This window comes from Natrix helvetica, assembly GCF_964273705.1.
Source record: "Natrix helvetica genome assembly, chromosome: 15".
In the NCBI taxonomy this organism is placed as follows: Eukaryota; Metazoa; Chordata; class Lepidosauria; order Squamata; family Natricidae; genus Natrix; species Natrix helvetica.
The window spans coordinates 239,055-253,620 of record NC_138565.1 but is presented as its reverse complement, the minus strand read 5'-3'; positions in this window follow the sequence as shown (position 1 = coordinate 253,620).

Here is a 14,566-nt window from a genome sequence, read left to right as displayed (position 1 = left end):
GGGATATTGTTTAAAAATATATCTTTAGGGATGTCTGTTCTCTGGGGGGCTGGGAGTGGAATCATCCCGTTATCCCAGGCTGACGAATCAATAGGGATCTTTCTCAGCCCTGCTTACCAACTGGGACTGGAGGGGAGGATTAGCATCCGGTTCCTTTCCCCCAACACCCCCAGCAGAGAGAAGCGCTTCGGTTGGCTCTGGGAGGCAGACTCAAGAGAAGGCCGAAGAACCTTGAAAAGGGTGTTTTCTTGTTTGTTTGTTCTTCCTTAATTTTCTGACCTCAACATCTTTCAGACCCTTCCTTCCTTCCCTCCTTCTCTTTTAATTCTCCCTCCCTCCCTCCCTCCCTCCCTTCCTTCCTTCCTTCCCTGCTTCAGCATCTTTTAATTCTTCTTTCCATCTTTTCTTCTGCATTTTTCAACTTCCTTCTTTCCTCCCTCCCTCCCTCCCTCCCTCCCTCCCTCCCTCCCTCCCTTTTTCCTATTTTTTTATGCCAGAAAGCAACCCCATATGCACTCAAGCCTTAGGGGTTCCTTACCTTTTTCCTTGAATCCCAGGCTTCCTTATTTTGGGGGAAAGCATGCATCTAAGCTGTGGATTTGCAACAATATTATTCAGCAGTCTGAGAGTTGATTTTCCTCCTTTCGGTTTGTCTTGGTTTTCATCGGCTCCCCAATTGATGAGAATGTCCTTTGTACACGTTTCCTCCAACTCAGTTTGTCCCATTTTGGATTTTTCTCCTGTGTGCGTTAGCCATGAAAAAAATTCCCAATGCAGGAGGAATCCCCCTCCTAATTCCGGCTTGTTTCTCCAAAATGCACTTTCTGAGAAACATGAAATGCACAGATTTTTTTGCAAGCTTTTTCTTGCAAGCGCAGATATTCCGAGATGCATGAATTATACATAAACTGTCAGTCAGCTTCCATGTCAGTCAGAAACTGTGAAACACGAATAAATGTTTGTTTCTTCCCATCGCTAAACGTTTGCCAGGATAGACCCATTTCAAGGCCTGATCCCTGCAGAAATCCTCTAGAACAGCACATTGCAAGATTCAGTCAGAGCAAAACCTCCAGGGACAGGGGCAGTCTACCTTAAATTCAAAACTTTTGCGAGAAGGGACTTTAGATGACCGGTTGGCTTTCAGGGCAGCTTGCGAGCAAAATCCCCAGCAGGAAATTCAGATGGGTACCTTGAAATTTGATTTTTTTTTTTTAATGCTCCATACAACTCAGACGTTGCTCAACATTATTTCCAGGATCCAATTTCGGTGTATAAACGGCCAATAACACAGTCCACATATCTACAAACACCAATAAAAAACATCAGGTTTTAAAATCTCCAGGGCCGTCTTCCACAGACCGACCGCAAATCCTGGAGGTTATTTTTTTCTTTTCCTATGTAGTTTTTGAGCCCAAAAGGACCCCTTGAAACTTTTGAAGGATATTTATCAGTAAGGGAAAGGTATAGGTTCCCCTCGAACATAGGTTCTAGTCATTCCCAACTCTAGGGGGCAGAGCTCATCTCCGTTTCAAAGCTGAAGAACCAGCACTGTCCGAAGACGTCTCCGTGGTCCTGTGGCCGGCATGACTAAATGCGGAAGGCACATGGAACGCTGTCCCCTTCCCAACAAAGGTGTTTCCTATTTTTCTACTTGCATTTTTTACCTGCTTTCGAACTGCTAGGTTGCCTTCCTTTTGGGCTTTTCTTTTGTTATTATTATTTAAAAAAATTTTTTTTTAAAAAAGTAGAGCCCAAGGGGGATGAGAAGCGGTCATCGTGGCTTGGTCAAGCAAGGACGAGGCCTCCTCCAACGGGAGCGTTGGAAAGAAGCTGTTTCTACATTTCGTGTTCAGCTGGGAGGGAGAATAGGAGTGAGTGGGGGGGAGGCAGCAATCTTTATCTCAGCGTAAGCAGTCAGAGGCATAAAAGCCCCTCGTTTACGTCCCGTGTTCATTCACTCAGACACGGCTGGCTCATTGCATTCCAATCCTCCCAGGAAAAGCCCGTCTCTCACACTTACCGCTTGGTGAGGGTCCAATCCCACCCCCCCCACCCCCGTCTCTGGTTACGCTGGCAAGTATCGCTTGCCTCTAAAAGTACCTTTAACTGCTCACTGCCAGCAACAGGGCAGCAGAGAAATACCTGCTTGTCTTTCCTTCTTTCTTTCTTTCTTTCCTTCCTTCTTTCCTTCCTCTTTCCCTCCCTCCCTCCCTCCCTCTATTGCACATCTTTCAATCCTTCCTTCTCCATCTTACAGAACATACCTCCCTCCCCCCTCTCCCTCCCTCCCTCCCTTGCTTCCTTCTCCATCTTACAGAGCCTTCTTTCACCCCCTTCCCACCACCAGCTGTTTCTGACAACTCAATACAGTGGTTTATTTTAAAATTGTAGATCTCTCTCCCTCTCTCTCTCCCTCCCTCCCTCCCTCCCTCCCTCCCTCTTTTAATTTTTGCTGACAGGAAGGATTAAGTGTAGGGAGGCCAGAGCTCACTATCACACAAATCTGAACTCATTTAAGATGTTAATAGACAGTCTTTTTCTCGGTTGCTTCCAGTCTTGCAAACCCACAGATCTAATTTTCATATCCTGGTCTTAAACGCTGACTTCTCAAATCTATGGCCCGCGCCGACGAAGATGTTAATAATCATAAAATGTGTAAAAAGTACTCATTTGCTGCTTTTTTTCTCTCTCTGAGAGTAAATTGCCTCCGATGAAGCTAAGCACAACTGATTTATTAAACCTTGTCCTAATGACTGCCAAACACTACAAATGGAGCCTTGCCAGTGGCATCCAGGCGTTTTGGGGCAGAGATCTATTTTGTTTTATTTTGTAATTTAAGAGCAAGGCAAGGGAGGACCATCTATTTTGAAGTGGACCACAGACCTTTCTCAAAGGAAATTTAATTGCTGGCTTGTTCCATAACTTTTTTCTTTCTTTCTTTCTTTTTTTTGCAAAATGAAAAACTGTAATTGGTTTGTTCTGTTGCTTGTTTTAAAATTAGACGTATTTGCTCTTAAATATTTCTGGATGTGTGTGATTTCCCCCCTCCCCAACCCCCCGTATCCTGTTATGGGTTTTCCCAGGGTGGTTTCGCAAAGCGAGTTTGTGCAGACTGCTAATTCTGTTCAGATTTAAGCCAGATTTGTGGCAGATTTAACCAGTTAGTTTCAAGCCAGTTGGTTTGTTGACAGTGTGGTTAGTTAGCTTGTGGTTTAATATGTCACAAAGGGAGAATAGATTGGAAACCCAGCTCCATGTGAATGCAGCAAAAGAAATGTGATTGATTCATCGTGTATCATGAAGTCTAGGGACGTGGTGGCTCAGATGCTGAGATTGTCCCTCAGAAAGGTCAGCAGTTCGGCCGTTTGAATCCATAACACCATGTAACGGAGTGAGCTCCCGTGACTTGTCCCAGCTTCTGCCAACCTAGCAGTTAAAAAGCACATTAAAAATTCAAATAGAAAAATAGGGACCACCTACCTAGCTGTTGGTTGTCCATCCTCTTCTTCTCCATCCTTTCACTTTTCCCAACATCTGATCTTCTCCAGGGAGAGGAGTCTTTACGTAAGGTGCCCTAAGTAGGTTAATTTGTAACTTGAGTGAGAACTCTATGTTTATTGAATGGAATAGAACAGAACAGAACAGAACAGAACATAATTCTTTATTGGCCAAGTGTGATTGGACACACAAGGAATTTGTCTTTGGTGCATATGCTCTCATTGTACATAAGGAGAATAAAATACATTCATCAAGAGTAAAAAGATACGACACTTAGTGATAGTCATAGGTTACTAATAAGCACTCAAATCATTTTAGGAAACAATCAATATAAATCGTAAGGATACAAGCAACAAAGTTACAGTCATAAGTGTGAGAGGTAGATTATTGTCAGTGTTGAGGGAATTGGTTGTTAAGCAGAGTTGATGGCATTCGGGAAAAATCTGTCCTTGTGTCTAGTTGTTCTGGTGTGCAGTGCTCTATAGCGCCACTTTGAGGGTAGAAGTTGAAACAATTTATATCCAGGATGGCGTTGATTGATTGATTGATCATTGTTTGTTTTCTTGGCCGTCCATGGTCTTCCAAAATTCAAAAGTGTCAATCATATTCCTATTTTGCTTCTTCCAAGTTCAACTTCCACTTTTGTGGGGCCTCCCAGGGAAGATCATGGCTTGCAGAATTCTAGGCACAGAAAGTGGGGCTTGACTTACTGTACTGTTGTATTCCTCATGAACCTACTGCATCAGAACAAGTTTACGACTTACTCTCAACACAATTACAGAGAACAACGTGCCATAAAATGCACACAAAACTCCGTAGCTGTTTCTGTATCATTCTCAAACAAACTCTGTCAAAGATCCCCGTCTGATGTTCTCCTGGGGCTGGAGGGAAGACAGCTTCTTCTTTTTCCAGCCTAATATTATGGCACCAAAACTCAATTTTCAAAACCCTACCATTAATAATGGAGATTATTTTTGCCTTCTGTAAATGTTCTCCCCAAATAATTGAGCCTCATATGCTTGCTTGTTCAGTAATTATTCCCTTGCTAATTTGTTTGGGTAGGCTCTAATACTGTTTTGCTCATTTGCATGTGTGCCTTTGAAGACAGACTCTAGGGAAATGTATTCGTGTAATCTGTTATATTTTCCCTAGAGTCTAGGGAAGGCTCTGATGAGGGCTCTGTGTCGGAGGCAGAGAGTGGGCCAGAGCCGTATGCCAGTTATCAGCTGCCTTCAGAGTCAGACATCAGTGGGGCAGAGGAACAGCTGGAGCCTGTTCCCAGTGTGCACATGCACAGAATTGCCAGACGAAAGGAACAGCTGAAGAACAAGGGTCGACTATGGAGTAAGGCCACAGGTGGGCGATGAATGGCCCCTCCCAGAGGAAATAAAAGAGGAGCGAAAGGGGAGTGGAGTTTGCAGGAGACAATTAGTCCTTTTAATTGGTTCCTGACTCTCCGAAGCTCCTTGCCAAGTTCTGCAGATCTCGGCCTGGCAGCTCTCCAAGCCAGATAAGGTCTGTGACCGTAAATCCTCCTTCGAAAGACTTTGCTGGAGGCGAATGATCAGAATTCAGAGTCAATTAATAAAAGGGGGTTTTGTCTGGACAAGGAGTTTTTTTTCTGGGGAAGCCTCAGTCAGAACAAGGTTTGTTGATTGGAGACAGCAGCCGAACAACCGAGCAGCTTTGAATTATGCCAGTTTGGCGCAAATGCAGAACTGAAGGTTTGCTGGATGCAACAGGAGCAGAACGTAACGGTAGCAGAGCATGAACCCAAGGGAGCAAGGGAGGAAAAGGTAGATGTGTGTTGTTACCTTGGTTGTTCAATCTGTTTGCAGAGCACCATACAAAGGTTTGCTTCTGGCGACCTTAGCCGAGCATCACCTGAGCTTTCGGTATGCAGGACGATGACACTTCATCGGCTGCAAGCTTGAATGATTTGCAGCGAATGTTAGATAGATTTTATGATGCAACGAGGAGCCTGGGTTTGCAAATTAATGTCTCGAGGGCCAAGGTAGCTGGGTTGGATGGAGGGGCGGAATGAAATGAACGTTTGCAAGTTGTATTTAAGGGCAGGAAAAACTTAGAGTGAGTAGTTAAATTTGGGTACCTGGGGATGTCTGTTGCAGTGATGGAGATGTTTTAATGGTAAAGGAAACAACGTAGTTAAAGGGTGTGTTCTGACTGAGGCGTCCCAAGAGCATGAAGCAAACTCCTTGTCCCTACAAAAAAAACAAAACCTTTTATTAATTTGCTGTGAATTCTGCTCTTTCGCATCCATCAAAGTCTTTCAAGGGAGGATTTACAATCACAGACCTTCTCTGGCTTTGGAGAGCTGCCAGGCCAATCTCTGCAGAACTTGGCAAGAAGTCTCGGAGAGTCTTGGCCCCCTCTCTGCCTCTAACACAGAGCCCTCATCAGAGCCTTCCCCAGACTCCAAGACTGGCCCAGGTTCCTCCCCAACCCCCTCAGTGTCCGAATCTGCTGCCAGCTACACTGACCGCTGGCATGGGCCACAACAGGGTGATCTTTTGATGAGGGTATTTGTTGCAAGAATAGCTGCAAGCCAGAGGGCATGTGATCATCAATATTGAAAATCAGTATGGTTGCTAAGTGTCAACACTGACTCTATGACACCTAATCAGCCAATTAATCAATGAGAAGATAGAGAAGAAGAAGGTGAGAATGAACAAGGTGGATGAACTCAGTTGTAGCAGTGATGGGTGCACCATTGGAAGACTGAAGGACCACGTTGGGGACGCCTCATCTGGAGAAGGTTGATCTATGTCATTCCTAAGAATCGACATTGACTTGATGGCCCCTAGTCAGTCAATTTATCAATGAGAAGATATGAGGAGAAGAGGATGACCAGCAGGAGGGCGGATGGATTCAGTTATTGCAACGAGGAGCTGGAAGAGTTGAAGGACTAGTTGGACCTGAAGAATGGGTTGGAAGACCTGAAGGACCACTTTGAGGACAGATCTCCCTGAAAACGGTTTATGGATGTAGTTGCTAGAAGTTAACATGGACTGGATGGCACATCAAGTTTATCCTGTCAAGTTGTCCAATCCCCAGAGAAGATAAAAATCCTGGGAAAGACAGAAGGAAAGAGAAGAAGAGGACAACCAGACCAACCTGGATGGACTAAGGTGTGACAGCGATGGGTGCATGCTTGGAAGGCCTGAAAGACCAGGTTGAGGACAGATGGAGAAGTTCTAGCTTTGTGGTTCCTAAGAGTCCACATCAACCTGGTGGGATATAATCAGTCAATTGATTGATACGAAGACCTACTGTAGCTCCCTTGGAGAAGTCCATAGTTCTGAGAAAGTTAGAAAGAGAAGAAGAACAATCATTGGAAGATCTGAAGAACCAAGTTGGGGACAGATCAACCTGGAGAAGTTTTATTTATGTGGTTGTTTAAGAGTCAACACCGACTTGAATGCCCATAATGAAACCAATCAATCACGGATTTCAGTCTTGGTGAAGGAATGTATTTCCACAGATGGAAATCTCTTTCTGGCTCATTTAGGGGAAACCTGCAAACGTAATAAGCTGCATTAGCTGGCATTTGATTTAAGTTGAACATATTAGTGAGGCAGACTAATGCTCCTGTTTTCTTTTTTCTCTGTGCATCTCCAGATTTGAGAGCATCACGAAATCAAAAACACACATCATAATATTTGTGGGGAGGAAAAAAAACCCTAAAAACTCATGTTTTCTCTCTCTCTCTCTCTCTCTCTCTCTCTCTCTCTCTCTCTCGTTTGCTGGGAAAACATAGTGCAGTGGTTCTCGGACCCCCCCTTGGGATGACATTGTGGGGGTCCGAGAACCACTGCACTATGTTTTCCCAAAGCTTGGAAAAAAGGTTATGATTCAAATCTTGAATTGATTCTTTTAATTAATTAAATCTCTGCCTGTGGTCCATAGCCCCAAAAGGTATTTAAAGGGAGACTGTGGTGAAGAAAAGATACCGTACACATTTGCTTTTTGTAGTTGCTCAACTATATGCAATGCCGGCCATTGGGGCTTATTCAATGAACTTTGGTTAAGCAAACATGGCTTAGCGTGATATGGGAGAGGGATCTTTTGAGGCGGCTGCCTGGGGGTGAAGAAGCAGAAAATGCATTATTTTAGAGCAAAGAAAAAAAAAATAGAGGTGGATTGGACATTAAATTCCATTTTTCCAACTCTTTGTCCATGCCTTCCCAAAAGACGATCCTCTCCGTTATGTACTAATTTTTTATATCCCCTCTATGCGTTTGAATCCGTAATTTTCAAGCTTTCTTACATAACCACCAAGTGCGATAAAATGCCCCTTCTTGTTGTTCGGATTTCCAACGTGTACTTGAAGTGCCTTTCTGCATTCTAGACAGATTCTCTGGGGACGCAAACTGAGCTTCTTTTGTAGAAAAAGAAAAAAAAAATCATCTCCTTAAGATGATAACATAGCGTACAATTCAGTTCTCTCAGTCATGCATTTTCCTGTTGTCCCATCTGTATATCATAACCAACGTTTTTAGCCCTACCATATCAGGCATTCTTCCCCTTGTTTTTCTTCTTTTTCAAATTTCACAGAAAGTAGAACCTGGAATCATTGGGCTGGAATGGACCTTGGAGGGCCTCTGGACCAGGGGTCACTAAACCTTTTGGACCTCAGGGGCCACTAAACTCATAATTTTAGATCCCGCGGACCACTAATATGACTAGCTGGCTGGGCGTGGCTAGGTGATCATGTGACCAGGTGGGCATGGCCAACTTAATGTCACTCACATCAAGGGGCGCCTCGCCGGCCTCTACTCGCCCCTCCCCTCTCAGCCACTCCTCCCTTGCCCACCCGGGCTCCTTAGGGCCCCAAGAGGAAGCAGTTGCTGGAGCTAAGCAGCCACCAAGAGAAAGAGTGGGCAAAACAGCTCAGTTCAAATTGGACCTGACCAAGAAGGAGGCTCAGAAGAAGCACCTCACTGAGGACTACGCGGGAGTGCAAGGCCAGGTGCCACCGCCTGGAGGTTCAGCGGGCTGAGATGGTCAACCAGCGCTGTCCAAAGACGTCTCCGTGGTCATGTGGCCGGCATGACTAAATGCCAAAGGTGCATGGACACTGTTACCTTCCCACCAAAGGTGGTTCCTATTTTTCTACTTGCGTTTTTTAAGTGCTTTCAAACTGCTAGGTTGGCAGAAGCTGGGACAAGGAACGGGAGCTCACTCTGTTACGCGGCGCTAGGGATTCGAACTGCCGAACTGGCAACCTTTTCTGATCGACAAGCTCAGTTCCTGCAACCGTTCCTGTTATGTTTTAACCTCCAGCCTCCTAATCATCTTTGTTGCTCTTCTCTGCACTCTTTCTAGAATCTCCACATCTTGTTTATATCGTGGTGACCAGAACTGGACACCTATATCAATCCTTGCGTAAACTTTCAATAGACAGTTTTGCATTTGAGCGGTTACCTGTCCATCTTGTCTCCCATAATCTAGGTGTCAAGGTTCCAAATAGCATCCAAAATTAAAGCAGAGTCCGAGGCAAATAATTCCTCAAAGTTTCAATTTATTAAAAGAGCCATGTTGGCACATCTGAGAAAACCTGAACCCGAAAGCTTCCAGGTTTTCCCACCCAGTTGAAAGTTCAAGATACCCACAAGCCCATCACATGGTCCAATCTTCCACTGCCATGCTGGCAGCTTCCACTGATCCAGTTCCGGCCAAATGCAGAGACAAAGATGACCTTGGCTTTCTAAGAAGAATGATGTTATGGCTACATATTACCCAACTCCCTATAACTCCTCCTCCCATTTTCCCATAGTAGAAAGTGGACAGTGGATAGTGTGGAAGACCTGAAGTCCAAAAGAAAAGAAGGCTTGCAGGCATGACACTAGGAATTCCTTGCAATAAAAGCCCAAGCCATACCTTCTGTTTCTTCCCCTTCCCCCTCCCCCTTTGGATGCATTTCGGAGCCCCAGAGAATCCACCCCCAGTTCTCCACTGCCATCACCATCGTATTAATAATGAAAGGGCAATTTTCCCCAAGATTTCAACTCCCACTTTGCATGCAAAGTAGAGGCATGCTTGTGCCAAGCAAGAGATGGGAAAATAAAAGAGGGGGATTGCGTTACAACACATGCAACACAAAAAACAAACAGACACACACGGTTTTCTTTTAGCAAACAGTGGGGAAAATTAGCTGAGGACTGATGTTGATTTTCCCAGCCTCTATTCCTTTAAAAATGTTAAAAACTGGGATGCTCTAGGTTTCTATTTTGCAAACAGAAACAGGCTAAAGCAAATACAATTTTTTTTAAAAAATAGCTATTGTTAGTGATTTTTATTAAGGGGATGCAGTGGCTCAGTGGCTAAGACACTGAGCTTGTTGATCAGAAAGGTTGGCAGTTCGGCGGTTCGAATCCCTAGCACCGCATAACAGAGTGAGCTCCTGTTCCTTGTCCCAGCTTCTGCCAACCAAGCAGTTTGAAAGTACGTAATAAATGCCAGTAGGAAAATAGGAACCCCCTTTGGTGGGAAGGGAACAGAGTTCCGTGCGCCTTCGGCATTGAGTCCTGCCGGCCACATGACCACGGAGACGTCTTCAGACAGCGCTGGCTCTTCAGTTTTGAAACGGAGATGAGCACCATCACCCCCTAGAGTCAGGAACGACTATCACGTATGTGCGAGGGGATCCTTTACCTTTACTGCTTTATTAGTGCCACATTCTTCTGCTGATTCCGTTTGTCAATTTATCCCTTCTTTTTTTGGGGGGGGCAACCAAGTCAGAAAGGCTAACCCTGACCCACTCAGTTGGTTTCTCCCACTGGTCGTAACCTAAGGTTGAGGTAGGTCAAAGTCACCCCTCAGCATCCACGGTTCAGGGTGGATTTGATCCTGGGATGTCCAGAGAGCAGCTCTGCCATCTGTTTTCTTGGACAAGCTGGCCTGGCCATTATCTATTATTTATCAATGTCTGCAGTAATTGATGTATTTTTAGTGTGGGTTTTGGACAAGGGAGCAAATTGAAAGCTGAATTTCCCTTGGAAGCAAATGAGATTCTCCAATGCTTCTGAGTCTCTTAGTCAATTGCTCTCCCTGTAAGAAAACAATCTCTTGTTGCAGGGATCCTGACAGATCATCAGGGAAGTAGGATCCTACTCCCTTGCACTTCCAAAGTTCAAGAACTCATATCACCAAGCTTCCTTTTATTATTCTTTTTTTTTTAAAAAAACAAAACACTTTTATTTATATTTCTTCCATTCAGCCATGTTGAATTCTCAGAGACAGCCCTTGACAAATCCCTGGCAAGGTTTTTTCGAAGAGGTTTGCCATTGTTTCCTTCCTAGGGCTGAGAGAAGGTGGCTGGCCTAATGTCATCCAGAGGCTTTCACGAAGAAGGTGGGACTAAGAACTCACAGTCTCCTTGTGATTGGCCCAAAGTCACCCAGTCGGCTTTCATGCCTAAGGCGGGACTAGAACTCACCATCTTCTGGTGATTGGTTACTGGCTCCTTCCCTCACCTCGATCAGCCCCCCCCTCCTGACTCTCCATTAGGTCTGTCCTCTCTCTTTTCTCCTCAGTTATCCTCCCGCCATTTGTACCCCCCCTCCCCCTCTACAAATATTTCTCTTTTGTTATCTCCTTCTCTTCTTTCCCTGCCTCTTCCCCCCTCAGTGGAGGCTCCTGGTCTATTCCAACTGAACAATTCTCAATTCCCAACCTTATCTGAGAAAAACACGGTCCCACCCCACCCCCACCAACCCCCCTCACCGTTCAGGATTCCAACCAATTCTCCCCCTGCCCAAAGGTTTTCCCGCCAAAACCTGACAGAATCCCCTTCTCCCTTTTTCTTTCCTCTTCCTCCCTCAGACGAAGCTCCAAGGCTCCGCCACCCCCCACCCCCACCCCAAAAGAAGGGACTGGGGTGGCCATCTGGCTCAAAATGGGATAGGGCCTCTTGTTTGAGCAAGGGGTTGGACTAGAAGACCTCCAAGGTCCCTTCCAGCCCTAATCAGATTAGCTGAATTATAAAAAAAAACAATTAATCAGTGGAACGACTGGCCACCAGAAGTTGTGGGTGTCCCAACACTGGCTCAAAATGGGATAGGGCCTCTTGTTTGAGCAAGGGGTTGGACTAGAAGACCTCCAAGGTCCCTTTCAGCCCTATTCTGATTAGCTGAATTATTAAAAAAAACAATTAATTGGGGGAACGACTGGCCACCAGAAGTTGTGGGTGCCCCAACACTGGAGGTTTTTCAGAAGAGACTGGGACGGCCATCTGGCTCAAAATGGGATAGGGCCTCTTGTTTGAGTAAAGGGTTGGACTAGAAGACCTCCAAGGTCCCTTCCAGCCCTATTCTGATTAGCTGAATTATAAAAAAAAACAATTAATCAGGGGAACGACTGGCCACCAGAAGTTGTGGGTGCCCCAACACTGGCTCAAAATGGGATAGGGCCTCTTGCTTGAGTAAAGGGTTGGACTAGAAGACCTCCAAGGTCCCTTCCAGCCCTATTCTGATTAGCTGAATTATTAAAAAAAACAATTAATCAGGGGAACGACTGGCCACCAGAAGTTGTGGGTGCCCCAACACTGGAGGTTTTTCAGAAGAGACTGGGACGGCCATCTGGCTCAAAATGGGATAGGAGCAGGAGGTTGGACTAAAAGACCTCCAAGGTCCCTTTCAAACCTGTAATTTTTTTCCCCCTGTTATTGTTTTGTTAAAAGCAAATACATCAAGTGGATCAATTCGTTGTAACCAATTTCGTTGTATTTAAGTACAATGACAATAATGATTATACTTATACTTATCCTGCTGTAGACATCCAAGTGAAGTAGAAGAAAATGTAACTTTTTTCCACGTGCACTTTAAATGTGTTTCTAATAACCCTGGATGTTTCTCAGAAAGAAATGTAAAATTCAATCCCTGGAGCTGATTTATAAAGAGGGTCAATTTGCTTCGGTCTGCAGTAGGAGATCTTTATTACTTGGAATAAGCAGTTAAAGCATCTTGGTCTTTTTCATCCCTAGGAAAACACCTAGGTGCTGCCGCTTCAAATTGTGTGTCCTTGTTATTTGTGAAGTGAAGCTCTGGCAATTACGGGGAGACTTGGCTAGGGAAGGCAGCATACTGATTTTAAAATTAAGAAAGGAAGCTCTTAAGAGAGAAGTAATCACCAGTTTCTATTTGCTGTTTAGTGGCTCGTGCCTTTGCACAGTCTAGCAAGAAACAATTCCTAGTGTGGGGTTGTGATTTGTGACGGTTCCTCTCTTTCAGTGGCCCAAAAGCACAGATGAGATGCGGGGTAGACTCATAGGTTGGTTTTTGCCTTAGGAAACGGAGGCCACCATTTTGTTATTAGCTTTTCTTTTGCCGTTATTAGTATTTCTGAGATGACATGTGGGGCTGCCCCGTGGCATAACAAGTAAAAAGTCTGGAACTTTCTATCAACGGTAAAAGTTTCCCCTGCGCAGTTGTATCTGACTCTAAGATAAAGGTAAAGGTTCCCTTTGCACATATGTGCTAGTCATTCCCAGTGGTGCTCATTTCCGTTTCAAAGCTGAAGAGCCAGCGCTGTCCGAAGACGTCTCTGTGGTCAGGTGGCCAGCATGATTCAATGCCGAAGGCACACGGAACGCTGTTACCTTCCCACCAAAGGTGATTCCTATTTTTCTACTTGCATTTTTACATGCTTTCGAACTGCTAGGTTGGCAGAAGGTGGGACAAGGAATGGGAGCTCACTCCGTTATGCGGCGCTAGGGATTCGAAGGCCTTAGTTTGTGGACCCCAGATTTAATGCAATATAAAAAAAAAATGCAAATCATTCTATGGAAGGCCAGGATGGGTTTGGAGCTGTTTGGGGTCCTGAACTTTGCTGTCTGTTAATCAGGGAGTTGCTATTTTACCTCACTGAAGTTGTCACCTATATGGGCTAAAGTTTCCCCACCCAGATTGATCTCTAAAACAATTTCCTCCAAAAGCTTCATAAGTGATTCTAAAACGAAGAGGGATAATTTTCATCTCCCATTTGGTCCCTTCTTTAGCAATTAATTATTCAGTGCTTACCTTTCCTTTTCTTAAAAGAGTTTGATGTTGTTGTTGTTTTTTCCACCATCAGGTAGGGTGTTTGTGGATGGTTCTTTGCACATTTTGATAAATAGGACTTCTATTTTTCCAAGTCAGCTTTATTGTCTTTAACCTCATTTATCCCCCAGATTATTTGATTTCCTTCGAGTGTCATCCCCCCTGTTCTGTGAAACTGGGATTATTAATATTTGGGGAGGGGAGAATCTACTATAAAACTCTAAGCCAAGGTGAGCCTACGGGATAGAAGGAGCTTATAAAACCCATCATTTTATCATTCGATAAAACAAATATCTCTATTGGAGAAATGTCTGGGGGGGGGGGGCTGAAAAATCTTGTTAAATATGATTATTTTCCCCTCTCTCTCTCTTTTTCTCTCTCAAATGGAGAGCATCTGTGACTTGAACTCTTGTCTGGAGGAATTCCCGTTGGAAAACGTAGAACTGCAGAAGCTAGAAAACTACCTAGAGTAAATCCTGTTTAACGTAAAAAAAAAAAAAAATCTGAGCTAAAGCATCTCCCACAGATCGCTTTCTCTGCTCCAGAATCTCAGCAGGACAGGCCAAGTTTTTTCCCTTGCAAAACTTCCCTTTCTTTCTTTGGTTCTGTTCTTAAGAATCTCAGGTCCTGGTTTTGCCTGTTAGAGAAACTGAAATGATGAGGACAAACAAAAACATTCAAGAACTTTTAAAGATCTCCTTAATTTCTAGGAGAAAAATCTTGTTATTCCATGCAGACAGAAATGGACAAAAAGTGTGCACTCTCTGAGCTTGGTTGTTTGCTTGCAGACATTTCATGACCCAACTAGGTAACATCATCAGTGCTAGTGAGTGTGAGGTTCGCTCCCTGTTTATATAGAGAAGCTCTGAGCTTGGTTGTTTACTTGCAGACATTTCATGACCCAACTTACAGTGTCATTGTGAGGAGGTGTGGGGGTTTTGCTCCCTATTATAAAGTATATAGTAGCCTGCCCCCACCAATTTTGGCAGGAGTGTGTTTTTCTCCTTGAT